Genomic DNA, 22290 nt, shown 5'->3' on the forward strand with positions numbered 1-22290 from the left:
ATTCAGAAGAGAATGACCTAATCTTCCCATAACCAAACTGACCAACTTTTACATGTGCTTATACGTCCACTTCTCTCCTGGTACAAAGATGAGCTCTGTGCTCCTATAAGGTCCCGTCCCTTCTCCAGCAACCGTTGTATCTTCTGCATCATTATTTTATCTTTTTCAACTAGATTATTCCCACAGACTTCTAGTATAATGACCCTGTTTTAAATAAAATAAATCTTCCCTGTTCCCGCACCTACCTCTAGTCCATTTCTTCATTCTTCTTTAGTAAAATCTTTTGGATGATTTGTATAAGCTGGGTGTATCTTTTATATTTTGAATCCACTTTATTATTTATTTACTTATTTACTTTTTGATAGAGACAGAGAGAGGGACACATAGGGACAGACAGATAGGAAGCGAGAGAGATGAGAAGCATCAATTCTTCATTACAGTACCTTAGTTCCCTGATTGCTTTCTCATATGTGCCTTGACCAGGGGGCTACAGCAGACCGAGTGACCCCTTGCTCAAGACTGTGACCTTCGGCTCAAGCTGGTGAGCCTTACTCAAGCCAGATGAGCCCATACTCAAGCTGGCGAGCCTGGGGTTTTGAACCTGAGTCCTCTGAGTCCCAGTCTGATGCTCTATCCACTGCGCCACCACCTGGTTAGGCCTCCAATCCACTTTAGAAAGGTTTCCACCTCAATGTGGAAAATGCTCTTGTCAGTGGAACCACTGGTTTCCATCTTGCCAAGCCGATGGTCAGTTCTCTGCATTTCCCCAAAGTCTTGCTTGTGCTCTCAGTGGCATTTGACACTGTTAATGGGCCTCTCCTTGGAACACTTTTTCCTTTTGGCACCTGAATGTTTGTAACCTCAGTGCTATTTCCTCTCTCTATTAGCTCCGCTTCCTCAACTGGAGCAGATGTTAAGGAGGTCCTCAGCCCTCTTTTTTTTCCCTTCTATTTATACACTGTTTCTCATTAACTTTTGTGTAACTGTTTAAAACATATTCAGTGTGCTCAAGTTTGTATTCTACTGCTTCCTCTTGAGACTCAATCTTGTATAGGTAACTGGTTATTTTAAGTTCCTACTTAGATGTCTAATGGGCATCTCAAATATAACATGCCTAATATAGAATTATTTGTATTCTCACCCCAAACAAATCCTATACCAAGTTTCTGAATAAGTGGCAACATATTTTTTGCTCAGTTCCTCCAAATAAGAATAATAATAGATTTTTCTCTTTCCTGCACTCAACACTCAATCCTTTATGGAACAATTGACTGAAATGCCATGTCTGGACACCCATAACAGCCTCTTAACTGGGCCTCTGGCTTCTGTGCAATCCCTACAATCAATTTCCCTTTAGATCCCATTTGGAAAAAAGTCTGTTATTTTCTGTTCTTTGGCCCTTGTAAAAATCTGCTATGACTTTCTTCCTGACTCCTTCTGCTCAAATCATGCTTGCCTTCTTGACATTTTTCAAACCATCTGAGCCTTTACAGAGCTAATCCCTCAGTGTGGACTGCTCTTCTCTCCCTCCTTCACATAATCCATGTCTCTGCTCAGATATCACCCCTTCAAAGAGAGCTTCTCTGACTGCACGATTAAAAATGTCCTTGTACTTCTGCCATTATCTTTCTCCATACCAGTTTTATATTCTTCGTCCTTATCACCATTTGACCCCGTTGTTTATTCTGGTTGTTTATTTCTTGTCTCTTTCAATAAAATGTCCATTCATTGTTATGTTTTTAGTACTCTCTTCTTCTTAAAATCCACCCTTCGTTTGGCACCTAGAACACCATGTTTTTGATATTTTTTCCACTTTCTAAATCTTACTTCAGACTTTGCACTTGAGTCCAAGAGAACGGCACTGGGCCAGTGATGGGGGAGATGCTAGGCTGCTGAGAAGTCAGAGGTGCTATCAGGAAAGCTCAAGTTATGGACGTCTAGTCTGGGGCCAGCCTTCGGTAAGAATTACAATTGAGAGTTCTTCTAGGAGAACCAACAAAACTGGATGTTCAGTGCTGATTTTAAAATTAAAATCAGACTTTCTCAGCTATGCTACAGAGTAATCTTTCCTGATTTAAAAAATAATTATTGATTTGAGAGAGAGAGAAGCATCACTTTGTTGTTCCATTATTTACACATTCATTGATTGATTCTTGTACGTGTCCTGACCCGAGATCAAAGCGGCAAACTTGGTACTTGCAGAAAATGCTGTAACCAACTGAGCAACTGGACAGGGCCTTCCTGATCTCAAATGCAACATGCTTTATGGGTAGATGAAGGTAGATGAAATTTATTATTTTTATTTATCTGTTTCTTTTGTCATCTTCTCTTCTGTTGTCTGTTCTTTCACTTTATAAGACTTAATTTTAGTAAGAAATAACAGTAATGCTTCATAATATTAATAGAATAAGTGTGAGAGACCTTGTATTACAAGAACCTGAGAATAATATGATGAGCAAAAATAGACTTTTCTGGAATTCACAGACTAATGAGAGAGATAAAGTTTAATCAGCTATGTGCCCACACAAACACACACACGCATATAATTATAAACTGAAATAAAGTTGTTGAAAAAAAAGGATAACTACACAATGAAATCATCTAATAACCTAAGAGGTCAGGGACAGTTTCCTTAGAGTTCACACTAGAAGATTAAGAATTAATAACTAATTTATTAACTTGGGTCACATTGTTCCCCATTTGTAAGATAATATTTTTGTTTGTACAGAACTAGAAATCAGGGTGATTCTTCTTTATAGTATTTCTTAAAATTTTCTAATAGAGTTGACAACTGTGATTTCCAAGGTCAAGTCTGGCAAAGCAACAGAGGAAGGTCCAAGAGAAATGGAATCTTTATTGTTTGTAAGTTATCAACTTGATATAAGTGGTTAAATGTTTAAAGCTCAGTTTCAATGAAGACAAAAATTGCCATGTTGGAAGTCATATTTTGTGTGGTGCAGGCTCAGGCCAACTATTTCCTCCAGATGACCCAGGATAAGAGTTGCAAATACACAACACCTTCCTTGAAACCATGTTAGACATGACTAATTATTGATATTCTACTTCCTGCTGAACCAGCTTGGCCCCAAATCCATCTCAAGAATTTCTCTTAGTCACTCTCCTCCAATTGCCTGCAGTTGGCATGACAAATATAATTTACTAACTTCAGTGTATGTGTATATATGCTCATAGTAGTACTTATTAATGATTTCAGTGTCTGGATGCATTATGTTCTGGTGAATTTATGTTTTCACAACCACCAGATCTTGAGAATCAGTGATAAAAAAAAAGAGCTGTGATATCTTAGGCTAATCATTTTCAAACAGAAAAATAAAATCTCATACTTATTTTTCTAATAATAATTTTAAAATCTGATATTGAATCATAACTGCAACATATAAACCATATAACAGGAATTAGTGGGCTTGCAGCAGGATATATAGTCCCACCTCTTGGTCACTCCTACAGAAAATCCTGGGGCATCCCATGGAATCCTAGCTACTATGACACACTTTCTCAAAACCACTGTCTAAGATGATTGCCTCTTCATGATTTTTTTAAAATCACAATTCATAGTCCTGGGTTCATGAATTATTAGATCCAAGTTCAATTGGCAACCTTTGGCCATGGTCTTCTAAGATTGCAAGGATAACCTTAGTCTGAAATCTTCTCACGTCTCACATCTTGGTGGATAAAGCCACTTGGGTACAAATTAACCAGGATTAAAATTTAAAACATTTTGGATCATAGATGCTTTTAAAAAATCTAATGAAATCTATTAAATGTCTTTAAAATATTGCACACGCACACATATTAGCTTATTGGATTAACAAGCTCAAGGAATTTATGGAATTTCAGGAGTTCTATCTTAAAAATCTCTGATTTAAAGATAGTTAGTCTAAAGCAGGGGTCTCAAACTTGCGGCCTGCGGGCCGCATGCGGCCCACCGAACAATTTTGTGTGGCCCGCAGACTAATCCACGAAGTTCAAAATATTTTGGATAAAATTAAGTAAGCCTAGGGGCCTACTTGTATTTTTCATTTCTCTAGCATCCTAGCTAGATATTAGCTTAGTTAACAGCAGTTGTGATGCGAACTACAGTTTCTGGTCGTTTTGTGACACTGAGTAAACTGCATGTACGATTGTGCTTGTTGTACTGATTTTTTTTTGTTTTCAACTGCAGTGAGAAAAGTGTTGCATAACAGTTGCCTTTTGTAGAACTAGTGCGGCCCGCCGAACAGCTGTGGTCTTGCTCTGCGGCCCACATGCTGAGTTGAGTTTGAGACCCCTGGTCTAAAGACAGAGTTCACTAGGCATCTGTAGGTAAAGAAAAAGGAGCTTACCTTAGATGAGACCAGAAGTACTGGGCAGGACCACGAGTGTTCTCCATACAGCAATGTTGAAAATATATCTTATTTTAAAGGACCAGTGCTTATCAGGACGGTCCTGGTGAATGTTCTTCATGCCCTAAATATAAATAGAAATTTGTCCTCACTGTTGCTCCCCTCTCCTCTCTGCAGCCATCCCCCTCTGCAGCCATTGAAGATTGTGTTGAGAGGAACTTGGAAATTATACAATGAGGTAGCTATAAGAAATTGGGATTCTGCTTGAAAATTCAACTTGTGTTAGATCCAAAGACAAGGGTGCTTCAGCAAGGACATGATCCTGCCCATCTGGTTTACAAAGGCTGTCCTTGGCTGGTTCACTAGATAAGCTTTATCTAAATGCAATGAGATGGTGTTCCTAAGACTGAGCCATGGCCCCATGAGAATTGTTAAATCCTTCTATTTCAGGATTTTGAACACTTTTCTCTGTGCTTTATTTTTTTTTTCAGTCAAGGGGAACACTAGTACTGTAACTTAACAGAAAAGTCATAAAGTTTAAAATAACCAGAATTGAAAAGCTGGGTTTATAAACTCTGATTTTTTCTTTCTTTCTTTTTTAAATGGGAGGAAATTATGCCCTTATATGGGGATCAGGGACTATCCATGAATTTCTCCATCAGTAATATTAGTGTTGTGCAAGCCTGCATTAGACAGTAATTGGCTGATGGGTGCACTTGGTAAAGGGCACACAGGTGTATATGCAGATGAAAGAAGTTTGCATCAGGTGGTTCAGCTGGGGCTTGGTGACTAGACTTAGGGACAAAATCATGAAATCTTTAATAGAATTGGAGAAGAAGAAAGAGAAGGAAAGTTGTTGCTAATAAAGAAACAATAATAGGAATAAAGTTTCTCCTTCTCTGAATAAATAAATCCTTAGGATAAAATTTAGAGATGAATGGTACGGCAAGTAGACAGGGAAAGACTCCCCAAACATGGAACCATGGTTAAATATTGGTGAAGCCTCATGAACAGTAAAGCAAGGGCTAAGGTACAGGCAAGAGAAATGCTGGTGTTTCTTATTGGTAGGCAAGGAGTCTCAGCACAACTTGCTTCAGAATCAGAATTCTTTGTTTAACCAAGTGGCCCAGCATTGAGCAGGCAGCATCTTAGCTATCTGCACTTGGTCTTGAATGGGCTATTTTTTGGAGGATTCAAGGTTCTCCACTGACACCTCAGCACATGAGACCTGTGTAAATTGACATGGAGTGCAGATTGGAGCCCCTAGGGAAGGAAACACCATGGACATATCCTTAAGGAAGTAAGCAGCAGAGAGTTGAGAAAGCAAACTAGAAGCTACTGGGACTTCATCTAAAGCAAGTCAACAGGCTGTAGGTATTGAAGGAGGGGAAAGGAGGGAAAGAATGTAAGTTTGAAGTGAAAAGACTAGAGAATAAACATGTAAAACACTAAGTGTGAGTAGGTGCTTATATTCTTCAAATTGTAATATACAAAGTTATTTTTTAAAAATAAAAATAGTTAACCTTTTTAAAGCTTTATTTTTTAAATAAAATTATGCTTTGATCAAGAAAACATAACTTAGGAAAAAAAGAGGTCATTATCTGTGTCAAATTTAGCCCTGGACTGTTGGCTTAGCAGTAGAGTATCGGCCCGGCATGTAGAAGTCCCAGGTTCGATTCCTGGCCAGGGCACACAGAAGAAGCGCCCATCTGCTTCTCCATCTTTCCCCTTCTCCTTTCTCTTTATCTCTCTCTTCCCATACCGCAGCCAAGGCTCCATTGGAGCAAAGTTGGCCTGAGCACTGAGGACGGCTTCATGGCCTTTGCCTCAGGCCCTAGAATGGCTCTGCTTTCAACGAAGCAATGCCCCAGATTGGCAGAGCATCACCCCCTAGTGGGCATGCTGGGTGGATCCCGGTCAGGCACATGTGGGAATCTGTCTCTCTGCCTCCCTGCTTCTTACTTCAGAAAAATATATTAAAAAAAGGAAAATTCTATTTATTCGGAGCAAAAGACACAAAACACCACCATCTACCTGATAACAATGTGCCTTAATTTCATAACAATCTACCTTTTTAAGAAAGTATACCTGGGAATTGTGTTTCTCAACTTTCAAATATGTACAACCCTTCTGGTTAAATGAATTTCTCTGCTCTTAGCGCTGGCTATATAATTTTCCAGGGCCCAAAACAAAATGAAAATGCCAGGGTTCTTGCTCAAAAAAAGAAAGAAAGAAAAATGTGTTGCTTTCTTTATTATTTAATGCAAACCTTCCTGTGCCCAGAAAAACTCAGTGGGTACATTCAGACCCTCCCGGCAGGGCCTTGGTGCCCTTCTCCTGGGGCAAGGACAGTGCCACTGCTGGTCTGGAGTGGACCCACTGGCAGTGACCAGAGGGACACAGGGTCGGTCACCTACGGGCGGACTCTGAACCACTGGCTCATCCTCCATCATCTCATTAGACTTCAACACATACATTTCAAGGTAAAATCATTCAGAGGTTAACTGTAGGTTCTTGGGTTCTAAGTGCAGGTGGGGAGGGAGGAGCCTTTCTCAGCAGGTCCTGCAAAACTGCACTAATGAACACGTTCATGAAGCTGGCCCTGCCTCTCATGCCATCAGAAATTTTTATATGTTCTCTTTAGATAAAAATCACTTTGTCATAAATCAGTGTAGTGTGTTCTTCAGTGGGTTGGTCATCAAACCTGTCTCTGGAGCTCTTTTACAAGGAGAGATTCCGGGATCACCTGATAGAGACTTCTGCTGGTTTATTTATTCATTCTTTCACATATTTATTGAATACGGTACCTCCTAGGTTTTAGGCCTTGGGGTAGGTGTTAGGAACAGGACGGAGAAGCTAACAGTTAATATCTTTGCCTTTATGGGCCTCAGAGTCCACCGACGAGACTGAATTTAAAGATGTAACAAATAAACAAAAATCAAACTCTAGATTGTGGCAAGGGTGGTGAAGGAGATAGACTAAGGTGAAAGTCACTGGGGAGGGTTCAGACCGAAGGGGAGGACAGATGATATTTAAAGCCTGGAGTGAGATTTATTCCAGAATATTTATTTCTAAGAACCTCTTTATATAATTCTGATTATTAATCAGGTTTGAATTTAACTAAAAATCTAACTGCTGCCTATCCTCACCATGCTAGAAGAACTTGGTGAATTCACCTTCTATAGTTTGTATTACAAAATCAATATGAAATATTATAATAATGAATACTATTAATAAATAATAATACATGTTTTTCCATATTATAAATTTCCCCTAGAGATTCTCCCATCTCATCTCTTAGTTATGAATCTGCAGCTCTATTAATCTTTCAAATACAGTGATGGCACATTTCATGGGCACTAAGAAAGTATATGAGGGGCCCAAGCAAGATTGTACTGTATGACAGAAACATGACCTGAAAAACCACATCCGTTAAATCCCAGTCTGTGACAGACCACAGATGTCATCACACGTCCCTAGCACTTAATATTGAACAAGAAGCATTCTAGTTTTTTCCATAGGATCACTTATATCTGTCACAGTATAATTAATAGTGGTTGTGCAAATCGGTCAGTTTGAGAGCAGTGATTTTTTTTCTTTTAATACAAAAAGCCTGTGGGAGACAGTATCATTCTTCAAAGTGCCTAACAAAACCTAAACTTATGTCGTAATTGATCCATTCTTTTGTTTTATAACCTTTCTCATAGCTCTAGGACTATGGGAGAACATGAGTAATCAGGCCCCAAAAGCCTTAGTCATGCCAACTAGGGATGGTGGGCTGGCTCTCCTACAGGGAGAACACTTCAATACTACAACAATATTTCCCTCCTCAGAGATGTACATTTTTTTTCTTGACGGAGACAGAGAGACAGACAGAAAGAGGGACAGATACAGACAGATAGGAAGGAGAGAGATGAGAAGCATCAATTCTTTGTTGTGGCTCTTTAGTTGTTCATTGATTGCTTTCTCATATGTACCTTGACCTGGGAGCTACAGCAGAGCAAATGACCCCTTGCTCAAGCCAGTGACTTTGGGCTCAAGCCAGTGACCCCTCACTCAAGCTGGTGAGCTTGCACTGAAGGTGGGAACCTTAGTGTTTTGAACCTGGGTCCTCTGTATCCCAGTCCAAGGCTCTATCCACTGTGTCACTGCCTGGTCAGGCCAGAGATTTACATTTGTGTCTCCACCTTAGGTAGGCTGGGCACTTATAGTCTAAAATCATCACAGTCTAAATTTATGGATTTAGATAATTTTAAGCTGTAATAACAAGTCAACTTGCAGTTCACCTTTTCTCCTAAGGCATAGGTGGAACCTTTGTGGTTCTGATGCCAAACCCCAAGGATTTATCCTTCTCTTCTTATTTGGTAGCCCTAAGTTTCAGTTTTTGTCTCATACTCTGTGTGTTTGTAAAGACCTCCGGTCAGCTTCTCAAACTTTTCTGGTTGTCTCATTTCAGAGTTCCCTGATGTCCCTAGATAAACATTTATGTGCTGGGGTCTACTCTTTGAGTATTTTTTATTTTCTTTAGAATATTGAAGAGAGAATTAATAAAATAAAAAAAGGATCTGAAGAAATTATTCAGAATGCAAACAAGAGAAAAATACTCATAGGAAATTTAAAGATTGGTTCAGTCTTGGAGCATCAGACTGATGAGGAAGTTCTAACAGATATCTCATTAGAGTTCTGGAAATAGAGTAAGTTACAGAAAGGCAGTATTCAAACAGAACCTGCTATGAACTTTCCAAATTAATGAAAGATGTGAATTATCAGGACATCCCCAATAAGATACATTAAAAAAATTTTTTAACTTCTAGATACATTGTGTTAGAGAACTGAAATAAAGAGACCAAACTTAATCAGACTAAAAGAAAGCAAGAAGAAAAAAAGAAAAAGAGCTATTGCAAAATCAGAGATACAGCACAAAATTAAACTGTAGAAATAAACTCAGATTCATCAGTAATGGTAATTACTATAAATTCAATAGACTTGGCAGTTAAAAGTCATATACTGCCAAATGGAATGAAAGGAGACACTTAAAATATGAGTACACAAAAATGTCAAAAGTAAAATAAAATAAGAAAAGATATACTAAGCCAATATCTACCAAAATAATAATAGAAAGATAGATTACTTGATTGTAAAGTAGTCTTTGAGACAAAAAAAAAAAAAGTTATCAGGCATAAAGGGGATTACAACATGATGATAAAAAATTTAATTCATCAGATATGGTCTGTGTCACGTAGCCTCAAAATGTTTAATGCTGTAATGGAAAAAACAGCAACAAGAGTATAAGAATTTTTAAACTTTTCTCAGTAACTGATAAATTAAGCAAGAAATAAACTTTTTGTAAGTATATGAAAAATTTGTGTAGCATTATTACAAGCTTTACATGAAAAATAACCCCAAATGAGAGATTGCATCTTATTCTTAGTCACACAAGAGACAGTTGTCAAAACTGACTGCATCCTAAGACATAATTTCATAAAATTTTTGTCACCTAAACCATCTTCCATTAAGTTAGAAATGAATCCCAAATAGGCACTCTTGAAAATTAATTTTTAAAAGGTTTTTCAAATAACTCAGTTAAAGATGAATATAACAAATATATTATATGTCCAAGTTGTGAGATATAACTGAAGCACACTTTATAGTGAATTTATAGCTTTAAATGCTTATACTAGGAAAGAAGAAAGCTGAAAATAAACGAGCTAAGCAACTTTAGAAGTTAGAAGAACAACAAAATAAACACAAAGAAAGTCAAAGGAAGGAAACTATAAAGATAAGAGTGGAAGTTAATCAAATGGAAAACAAATATACAGTAGAGAGAATCAACTAAGGCAAAAGTTCATTTTTTGAAAAAACTAATAAAATAGACATTTTTTAGATTCTAAGAAAAGATGAAACAGTACAAATAAACAATTTCAGAAATGGAAGAGAAGACAACTATAAATACTGTAGAGACTAAAAAGATAAATCTATGAAATATAGTTTTCAAAACACACATCTCAAATAAAATGAAAAGTTCTTAGAAAAACTCCAACTTAATTAAGAAAAAAATGCCTGCATTTTCTTTTATCCATTAAATAAATTAATCAAAGTTAGAAATTTATTCACAAAGAAAGCCAGTTCCAGGTGGTTTTAGAGGTAATTTAATTCAGAGTCAAGAAACATTATTTCATTAATATATCAATTTTTCTGGAGGATCAAAAAAAAATGAACACCTCCAACTGCTGTTTTATGAAACTAATTTAACCTTGTTACCTGAATCAGACAAGGAAAATATTAGAACAAAATTTATGAGGTAATTTACTTATGATTATAGATGTAAATTACTAAGTAAAATAAAGTAAATAAAAATCAGATAAAGTTTAAACCTGGTTTTTGCATAAATAAAAAGATTATTGAACATTAAAGAATCACTTAATTTAATTCATCATATTAAGAGATGAATGAAGACCACCTTTCAAAAGAAGCAGGGGTATTACAATATTAATGATAACACTGTAGAAAGCTTTTGAGTACACTGGTCCTAGTTGTCCTAGTTTGGGACTCCTAGCAGCAGACAATGAGGCAGAGATTCCAGTGAAGTTTATTTGGGAGGTGATCCCAGGAACCATGGATGAATCCCATAGACAAAAGGTTTAGCAAAACAAACTTTTATCTATGTATCTATCTGCTTGTTTTGCATATGTTAACCATTTATACAAACTGTACAAGTAGGCAAAACAACACTGTACATTGTTTAGGGATATCTGCCTATATAACAACCGTATGAAGCAATGAAAGAAAATGACACACATGTATAGAATAATATTTCGCTCTAGTATTGGGTACATAGAAAATATCCTTTAGGAGAAGTAAACCAGGGACTGAACTGAGTGAAGCTTACTTTCTTAAGCTGAGTAGTGATATAAATATGTTAATATTATTCTTTATGCTTTCCAAAATAATGCCTTTAAAACGTAAACCAAAGAGAAAAATACTCTAAAAATATGTTAATATCAAGAAAAAAGAGAACAAAACTATCAATAAACGATAGAGTAACATACCAAATATCTCTAAAACTTTACTAAATTAGGCAGGAGTTGAAAAAAATGGAGATGCTATTAAGTACAGAACAAATAATTATAGATTAAAATGTTAATCCAAATTCGGAGGGACCCGAATTATGGAAGACAGGAGCAAGGTCCGTCGTTTACACATTAAAGCTTTATTGTCTAGCTTGGCCAAGCGGCGGCAACTCCGACAGAAATCTGAAGGAGAGCGCGCTGGCCCTTTGTTCTACTTAGTTTTTATAGTTTTGTAAGTGGGAAGTACAGAAGCAAAAATTGCAATTAGGAGCCCCTTACCGCTATTGGTTATAGTCATATGTCCTTTAACATGATAGGACCACGTTCAATTTGCAAACCATACATCATTTTGGAGAAAACAAAATTTACAAGTCAACACAATGGTAGAAAGATATCTTTTTACATATTAAAAGGCCTTCCTATATTTTCTAGTGTTCATCTGCCATCTCTCTGTCCAGAGTCAGAGGTATTAACCACATGCATTTACATAAGAGAGGTAGTTTCCGTGGGGACAAATGCCCGCAAATGGCTCATAGTTATAAGAAAAGGTTTATTTTGGCTTTTCCCTTCCTGCACCTGGCTAGCCATTCACTCCTTTCCCCACAGGTGTGGTGGAATGTCAGGGAATCTATGCTTTCCTTCCCTTTTCATTTACAATACAATGGCAAGAGCCATCCTGGTTATGCCAATCACACAGCACAGAGACTATTCTCACAATTTCTCTGCACACCTTAACCCAAATTAATAAAATGTTCTCCAAGCCTCCTAAAATATTAATATTAATTCTGTAGCCTTTGGTACTTTACAACACCTGCGGGTGAAATGGCTCAGTGGCTCCTCAAAAAAAACATGAAAGTATAATTGAGAATTCATAAAGATTATACACTTATAAATTTGAAAAGTTGTTGAAGTATAAAGTGTTAAAACTGAGACTAGAAGACATTTTTAAAAACTTGACTACATTAATAACCATTAAAGATATAAAGCAATAAAAATATTCTACAAATCTCAATTATATATAAACCTTAGGCTCAGAAAGTTCCTAGGTGAGATTTACTAAACTTCTTAAGTTGTTCCAGAAAGCAGAGAAATAACTCTTTGCCTTTTCAAATGAGATTAATACAAGCTTGTCGGGCAAATGAGTTTGTAAAATTTGTATTTTCTGAGTTACTCACTTTTATTGTTAAAAATGGCTGCTGCCCAAGTGAAACTGCTAATTACCTTCCTGCTTGGGAGAAGCCATTGTTATGCTAATGTTGCTGGAAGCGGAGTTTCACGCCAAAAAGTTTTAAGTAGAGAGAAGAAGGAGGAAGAAGGAGGCCATGTTTTTGCAGAGTAAGAACAGGGAAGAAGAGTGCTAGAGAGAAAGAAGCCATGTTGGTAGATGGGGAACCAGAGGTGATTTAGAGTAGTTGGGGGCCTTTGATTCTAGAAAAAAACCAGAAAGATTCTCCTGGTTGTGGAACTAGAGAATGTGTGGGTGGGTTTTGGTACTTGCCTGTGTGTTTATTTACTTGCCTGCGGGTGGGAGGCTAGAATAAAGGAATGGCCCACCATTTTTGGCTCTAGTTTCTTCACCATCTGTCAGAATCTAATCGGAACCTGCACATGCATGGCTGTGACGACGGTGACTACTGGCCATACAAAGCTGAATTCAAAATTGACTTAGTAGGACAGTGAAATAAATGGTAAATTATGAACCTATAAATGTATGAACATAGATATAAACCTGCTGATTAAAATACTAGGCATCTAAATCCATAACAGGTTTTTTTAAAGACTTTACTCATTTTAGAGAGAAAAGAGAAAGAGAGAGAAAGAAAGAAAAAAGGGGGATAGGAGCAGGAAGCTTCAACTACCATATGTGCCTTGACTAGGAGAGCCTGGGGTTTCAAACTGGTGACCTCAGTGTTTCAGGTTGACGCTTTATCCACTGCTGTCACCACAAGGTCAGGCAGTTGTTTTTAATTTAAATTTTTTATTTATTGTGTTAACACGGTTTCAAGTATCTCACTCAATATAGCACCCTCAATGCCCCCCTCCCCCTGCCTCATGCCCCCCTCCCCCATGCCCATGCAAATCTCTTCATTCCCATTTCCCTCTGGGACTTGCTACCCTGTTGTCTCTGTTGTCTGTATCTATGTGTTATGTATATATAATTTGGCTATGGACAGCTGTCAGAGGAAAGGGTGAAGCAGAGATGGGATCAAAGAAGGTGAAGGGATTAGCTAAATTTTCCACAAAAGTTTTTTTTTTTTTTTTATAACTTTATTAATTTTAATGGGGTGACATTAATAAATCAGGGTACATATGTTCAAAGAAAACATCTTCAGGTTATCTTCTCATTCAATTATGTTGCATACCCATCACCCAAAGTCAAATTGTCCTCTGTTACCTTCTATCTGGTTTTCTTTGTGCCCCTCCCCTCCCCCCTCTCCCTCCCTTCCCCCTCCACCCCTATAACCACCACACTCTTGTCCATGTCTCTTAGTCTTGTTTTTATGTCCCACCTATGTATGGAATCATGCAGTTCTTAGTTTTTTCTGATTTACTTATTTCACTCCATATAATTGTAAGGTCGGTGGATAGAGGGATGGTCACGTAGGAACTCAGACCCGCCCACTTTGGCTAGGACCGCCCACAATCAAGCCCACCAAAGGAAGCTTCCCAGGAACCATTTGGAAAGAAGCGATTGTCTGCCAGCCAGTGAAATTTCACCACGTCATAGTAGCTCCACTTCCCTAGAGGGACCCCTTTAAATATCTGCCACGCCGTTTAATCCGTGCAACTTCCCTAGCCTCCATGTTTCTTTCCTCGGGGCCAGGGAACCTTGCCGGGCGGGGTGTGCGCTCTGTACTCAATAAAGCCGTTTACTTATTCCACACTTTGCGGTTCCGGCCCTCTTCCTTCCTTCTCAGTGGGGAAAAATACCTTACAATAATGTTATCAAGATCCATCCATTTTGTTGTAAATGATCTGATGTCGTCATATCTTATGGCTGAGTAGTATTCCATAGTATATATGTATACCACATTTATTTATCCATTTATCTATTGAAGGACTTTTTTGGTTGTTTCCATGTCTTGGCCACTGTGAACAATGCTGCAATGAACATGGGGCTGCATGTGTCTTTACGTACCAATGTTTTTGAGTTTTGGGAGTATATACCCAGTAGAGGGATTGCTGGGTCATATGGTAGTTCTATTTTTAGTTTTTTGAGGAACAACCGTACTTTCTTCCATAAAGGTTGTATTACTTTACATTCCCACCAACAGTGGATGAGGGTTCCTTTTTCTCCACAGCCTCTCCGACACTTGCTATTACCTGTCTTGTTGATAATAGCTAATCTAACAGGTGTGAGGTGGTATCTCATTGTAGTTTTGATTTGCATTTCTCTAATAACTAATGAAGATGATATATATCTTTTCATATATCTGTTGGCCATTTGTATTTCTTCCTGGGAGAAGTGTCTGTTCATGTCCTCTTCCCATCTTTTTATTGGATTGTTTGTTTGTTGTTGAGTTTTATGAGTTCTTTGTATATTTTGGATATTAGGCCCTTATCTAAGCTGTTGTTTGAAAATATCATCTCCTATTTAGTTGGCTGTCTGTTTATTTTGTTGTCAGTTTTTCTTGCTGTGCAAAAACTTCTTAGTCTGATGTGGTTCCATTCATTTATCTTTGCCTTCACTTCTCTTGCCTTTGGAGTCAAATTCATAAAATGCTTTTTAAAACCAAGGTCCATGAGTTTAGTACCTACGTTTTCTTCTATTGTGTACTTTATTGTTTCAGGTCTTAAATTTAGGTCTTTGATCCATTTTGAATTAATTTTAGTACAGGGGGACAAACTGTAGTCGAGTTTCATTCGCCTCACAAAAGTTTTAAAAACAATACATTATAATGAAGTAGCAGTTGTGATTAGATTAGAATACAAGAATAATTTATTTTAGCAAGTCTATAATTTGCTCATTCATCATTTGATTACATCAAAATTAAAAATTGCTTTATGATAAAAGATAGGGAATCACAGAGGAGAAAATATTTGTAATGTGTATAGTAGACAAAGGATTATACTCAAGACTATTATAAAGACTAAGGAAAAATAGTGAAATAGAAAAACAGTAAACACTAATATGTACCAACAAATCACAGAATAGTGTTTGTGAATGGCTAAATATATAAAAAAGTCAAAATCATATTTAGGAAAATGTAAATAAAAATGCAAATAAAAAAATGACTAGAAAGTCATTACATTGCCAAATATTCTAGAATTTGACAACATTGGGGTGGTTGAAGATATTGAGAGAACAGTAATGTCATGTGCCGTGGTGGCAGTATACATTTATGAAGGCACTTTCGAGAACAGTTTGGCTGTTTATGGTAAAATTGAAAATATTCATACCATATAAACCAGCTATTTTACTTGTAAGTTTATTCCCCAGAAAAATATTTATATCTGTGTACAAAGCAATATACAGAAAAAAGGTACATTGTAGCCTTCGTTGTAAGAGAGAAAAACAGGAAACATCAAATTAGGATGTTTATAATTAAAATGTGTTGAATTCAGACAATTTATTTAGCAGTAAGAATAAATGCCATTGATCTATACATATCAGTGTGACTGGAACACAAAACATAGTGTTAAATAACAAACAAAGCAGTTAGCCAAATGATAGTAGGTATGTCCTCAGTATTGTGAAATAAATCACAAGCATAAAATTCTAGAATGTGGTAAAAGTCATGATCCTGGACAGTTCCTGGAAGAGGAGATTGGAGGTGGGGTGGGGATCATGGTCAGAGAGACCTTGAATTTTATCTATAATTCTTCAATATTATCTCTTTCCATTTTCTTTGGCTTTTTTCCTGCTATTTCCTCCCTTTTCTTCTTCCCTCTTTCTTTTTTCTTTGCTCCTTTTTTTCTTCTTCCCCTTTCTCAAATCCTTTGGGGAATGTGATATATAAAATACAATTTTAATTTTTATTTATTAATAGTTACATTTCCCTTAGATTCCCTGTGAACAGGAGTATGAGCAAATTAAGTATTAATAATTTGATTTATCATGAATATATGTGCTCCTTTCCCAAACAGATGTAGAATATTTTGAAGGAAAAAAACCATGTCTTTGATGTCTTACAATTTCCCACAGTGCATGTGGTAGTTTTTTATATCACAAATGTGAACATGCAGCAACCACAGACAAAATCTGTTTAATTTCTTTAGCAATGAAATATATGGGTCTTAAGTCAATACTAGCTTAGATGATACTTCATAAAAAATGTGTGATCTCTTTTTGTAGATGTTTCTATCAAGCATTAATTTAGTATTTTCTTCATCTTCATCATCTTCTTCTTGTTGTTGTTTTTTTTTTGTATTTTTATCCCTAACATAGTCTGTCATTATTCTAGATGCAGGCTTTAGGACACTATACTACAGGTAAAAAGTACAATAAAAATAAATGTTATACTCTGGCCCTGACTTTGAGGTAGAGAAGCAGTGTCAGAAAATCTAAATAATGCTTTTTATTACTCAGTATAAATGTTATTGTTTAAACACTTAACTGATTAAGTATGTGGCTGATATCATTGCAAACACCAGTCAGAGCTAATATAGATACTGTTTTCAGACACTTCCTTGAATAATGTTCTTTATCTGACTCCATTTCACTCTACATTAGTAGAAGATGAATTGTGAAAAAATTCTGGGTTAAATATACAAATCTATTTTATTTTTAAAAGAGTGAAAAATGTAACTTGTGTATGAACCAATTTAATAGCTAAAAAAGTAGTTTTATATTAGGTATAAGGCCTAGAAATCTTCAATGTGCTTGTATTTTCAAATCAAGTATAAACCATTATATTTTTCCAGGGTTGAAAATTTAGTCTTGTAAGCCCTAGCCATTTGGATGTTTTTCTCGCCATATCTGAGTCATGCTAGTTCACATGTCCAAGTCTGAAATGACTTCGCATTACTGATTTTTTCCCACTCTCAGATTTTAGTTTAGTCCAAATTGGCTAGAAATACAACTTGGTGAAGCTGAAAAATAGGCTTAAAAATAAACTGTAGAGATAAATATTTTTCACCTTTAATAATTTTTTTTAGACAGCTAGAATTTAAAGTTTGAGGTTTGATGTTTTCTCTTTTGAATTTTGAGTCTAGACACTCAAATTTTGACATGAACTTCTGTATATAGTCTCCATTTTCTTTTATGGAAATCTATAATATAAAAGAAAGAAAACCCATAACAAATGTTAAAAATATTTCAATAGAAAAAATTAACCTCATATTTTCCATAAAGAAATGTGTTTTAAGAGCATGAAGAGAACATGGCCTTTAAGTAATAAGGAAAAAAGACCTGTGACAGGTGATTTCAACATGTTTTTTTTTTTTTTTTTTTTTTTTTACTGAGAGTGAGTCAGAGAGAGGGATAGACAGGGACAGACAGACAGGAATGGAGAGAGATGAGAAGCATCAATCATTAGTTTTTCATTACGCGTTGCGACACCTTAGTTGTTCATTGATTGCTTTCTCATATGAGCCTTCAGCGGACTGAGTAACCCCTTGCTGGAGCCAGCGACCTTGGATTCAAACTGGTGGGCTTTTCCTCAAACCAGATGAGCTTGCACTCAAGCTGGTGACCTCGGGGTCTCGAACCCGGGTCCTCTGCATCCCAGTCCGACGCTCTATCCACTGTGCCACCATCTGGTCAGGCGATTTCAACATGTTTTAAGGACATATAAAGAACTGTCATTTTGATGAATGGAACGTCCGAAAGCTCAGTTGGGCTGGGTGTCCAAGATGCCTCCTTCACCGAACTGGCAACTGACATCATCTATTCACTTGGGAGGGCATCTGGTGTTTTTGACTGAGTGCTTATACATGGCCTTTCCAGCATGGTGGTTGTAGGATAGTCAGACTTATTTTGTAGTGTCTGTCTGCTCCCAGTGAGTGTCCCAAGAGGACCATACAGAGCTATATGACCCTGACTTAGCTGTGGAGATGACATCACTATATCTTACTCTGTTAGCTGGAGCAACCATAATTCTTTCTGCTTTGAGGGGTATTGGACATAGACTCACCTTATAATAGAAGGAATATCAAGAAATGTTGGACTCTGTCTTAAGTCTACCACACTATGGTAAACATATCAACAAATCACCCTGGCAGTTTGTTTATATACCAATCTGACAGCAGAATATACTGCTCACTTGAACAATGTCCCTCATGCTATGTTGATTGGATTATTTCTGCGGCTTTTCCAAATGTGGTCAGTATAGCAGTCCATCTTTTCTTTTAACCATGAGACCGCTGAAAAAGCTGGCTTCAAAATATTAGACTTAACATCTTGGCAAAAGTAAACAGGGCTCTCAACAAGGCATATCTAGTGACAAAAATAATTTTCAGAACTTTTATCTTTCAACTTAGACCTGTGGTTTTCCCAATCTTTTTTTCTTAGTTTATGGAATGACCACAAGGGATACGCCTGGACTCTGCCAGCGTTTCTTATGTAGTGTTGATGGGGTTTCAGGCAGCTCCTGCAGGGAAATGTCTTGTTTTGCCTAGTACAGGGGTCGGAAACCTTTTTGGCTGAGAGAGCCATGAACACCACATATTTTAAAATATATTTCCATGAGAGCCATACAATGACCTGCGTCCGTTATGCATTATCCAATAAAAATTTGGTGTTGTCACGGAGGACAGCTGTGATTGGCTCCAGCCACCCACAACCATGAACAAGAGCGGTAGGAAATGAATGGATTGTAATACATGAGAATGTTTTATATTTTTAATGTTTTTGTTGTTGTTGTTGTTGTTGTTAAAGATTTGTCTGCGAGGCAGATGTAGCCATCGAAAGAACCACAGCTGGCTCGCGAGCCATAGGTTCCCGACCCCTGGCCTAGTAGGTAAGAGTCCTATGTGTGTTTCACAAAGTTAAGCAGTTAAAACAGAAGAACGCAGATTTGAGGGGTTTTTGTTTGTTGGGGAAGATGACTGAGGTCCATCATATAGGCTATCTATGTAACATATCAAGATGGTCATTAAACCCAGGAGTGACACTTGAGAAGCTTACAAGGGAACGAGAGGCTTTCAACCTGTATGGAAAAAGGTTTTGTAATTTCACATCAACTTTCCTGTGCTTTCTCATTAGGGTGGTTGGCATCAGTGTTGCTTAGATTGGCATTGTGCCTTCGTATACAGGGTAGAATTGCAGAACATCCAGAGTATTAAATTATTAAGTTAATGTGATATCAGAAAGGAATTTGAAGTGCTGAAAATTATTTCACTTAAGATAAAGATAAAAAGAAATCAGAGTCCCCTCATCATTAATCCTCCCATACCGTTATCTCTATGCAGGTCAGTCTTGTCCTTTCCTGGTGGTCTGGTGGCTTACCCCTCCTCTGCCTGCTGGATCTGCTCCCATATATCTTCATTGAAATACTGGATCTCCTGATTCTTCCCCACGTCGTTGAGCTTTCTATAGTGTACTCCCTTTGCCTTCTCAACTTAACTAAACCATTAATTTGCTCTGCTGACTCTCCCTTTCTCAAGGGGAGACTTACATTCTCGTCTTCCCCAGTCCTGGGATTAGAAGAGGATTGAGCCAGATTTCTCCTAGCTCTCCTACTTGACTTCTCTATGTTGTTGGCATAAATATTTAATTATTCCTTTTTGAAACTCTCTGTTCTCTTGGCTCTCAATGCATTATTCATTCTGAATATACCCTTTCTTCACAGACTTTATTGGTTCCTTCCTTTTGTTCTGCTCTGTTGGAGGTGTCTGGTATTCTCTTGATTTTTCCCTGTCTAAAACCATGTCCATAATCTCTAACTTTATACATCTCTTCACCAACACATCAGTACACCTAATACACTACTCTTTCTCTGTTATCTTTAGTTTAGTCACTGGTACATCTATTTATTTGGCCACCGAACTGAAAACCTAAGGGCCAAACTTCACCCCAAGGCTCAGTTAATAACCACATATGGTAGATGCTATCCTTAAATATTGCTGGTTTTAAATTTTATCATCTAATAACTGCCGTTGTTGTAGTTAAGACATCACTTTCTCCCATCTGATCGTAGGAGTCTCCTACCCGATTTTACCGCCTTAGGCTCTTGTACCACCGACCCATTCTCCATATTGAAGCCAGACTGAATTTTCTACTGCATGGATAGAACTGTGCTGTTTTCCTTCTTCAAAGTTCCTGGCAGTTCTCTGTTTTATACTGTATTAAATCTATCAAACCAGCCTAGCTTTCCAGTTTCATATCCTGCTTTTATTTCTTAGCTTAGTGAGGCAGCTCTCCACAACTTTAAAGTAGAACATGATATGCTTTTTCACACTGCCTATGTGCAGACTGCATATTGGTAATGTCTGTAATATTTCCTATCTTTCTTCCTCTGAAGAACATTGCTTTTTAAAACATGGCTCAAACATTACCTCCTTTACTGAGCTTTTTCTACTCTAGTACCTATATGGTATAAGAAATAAGACCTGAGGCAGAGAGAAGAAATAGGTTTTTGTTTATTTTTTTTCAAAAGGAAATGCAATTCTCATATGGAACTCAAGGCAGGAACACTTTAATGTTGATATCTATGGGGATATAAGCACATAAGGATCAAGGGAGGACTATATTTTGCATATAATAATATATGGAATGGGACAAATGAGCACTAGACAAAAATGAATGCAGTAAGATATTCAATTTATATTTTTCCAAGCTTATATTATTTCTCAATATGTTAAAAAATTCTATAATTTTGTTTTTTACCTCTTTAGTATGTTTTACTGCATTTTAAAAATCTTATAAATAGAATATATGATTGGGCAAAGTAGGTTTATGGTTGTTTGTGTGGAAAATAATACAATTAATAAATAACAGTACAAGAATAAAATCTGTTTCACATACTAACAACTGTAAACCTACATTTGCCCCACCCCGTATTTATTCTGATGTATTTCTGGAATTTAACAACTTAGAAGGAGTTTCAAAGCTCTTTAAGGCTTTACAGATTTTGGGTAGTTTTGTATTAATGTTTATGTAATTAATTTTGAGATTTATGAAATATTGCCTTGTATTAAATTGTAACATTTACAAAGTTTTAAGTGAGTTAATATTTGAAAAAAAATTAGACAATGAAAGCATTAAAACATTGGTTAAAAAAAAGACATGCAAAGTAAACATAAACTTGAAGGCAAACCAGTCATATTTACCATGTAGGACAGACTGGTTTTTTTGCAGTATACCTCTGATGTAGGTCAAAAGCTCTTGGAATTTTAGAGAGGGTTTTTGAGAACATTCTGGCCCAAGTTTTAGCTCTAAAGTGAGCAAGTGAGACAAAGAGGGGTAAGTGATTAACTGCAGTCAGGGACGAAGCAAAAGTAGAGCCAGTGACCATCACCCAACACATTTCCAAGTCCTTGATTTCATTTTATTTCCTTTATCGTCTATAAAATGAAATGAGTGCTTGATTATCAATGAAGGAACAAAACCACCTAGCTGATGACCTCAGAGTATCGGCAGCTGGTGTGGTTTGTTAAGGAAGGAGGGATTCACTGAAATTGTGTCTCTATCACTTTTCCTGGAATGGGCCCCCTGAGGTCTAACAGCATAGAGTGAGATGCATAAAATGTGATAAATACCCTGCAAGTATAGTTTGGGCCTCTAACATGAGGAGTTACAAGAAACATGACTTAGAGGCAATTAGGAAGGATGTGCTTATCTTAGGTTTTCCCAGATTATATATAACCTTGCATTCTAGTATAAAACTGCCAAAGCCAGTAATAGCTTGGTTTGTTTTTTTTTTGGGAGGGGGGTAGGGAGGCCAACATTCAGACAAGTCAATTAAGAAAGAAATTCTTGCTTAAGAATTATCTTT

This window comes from Saccopteryx leptura, chromosome 3, assembly GCF_036850995.1.
Source record: "Saccopteryx leptura isolate mSacLep1 chromosome 3, mSacLep1_pri_phased_curated, whole genome shotgun sequence".
Lineage (NCBI taxonomy): Eukaryota > Metazoa > Chordata > Mammalia > Chiroptera > Emballonuridae > Saccopteryx > Saccopteryx leptura.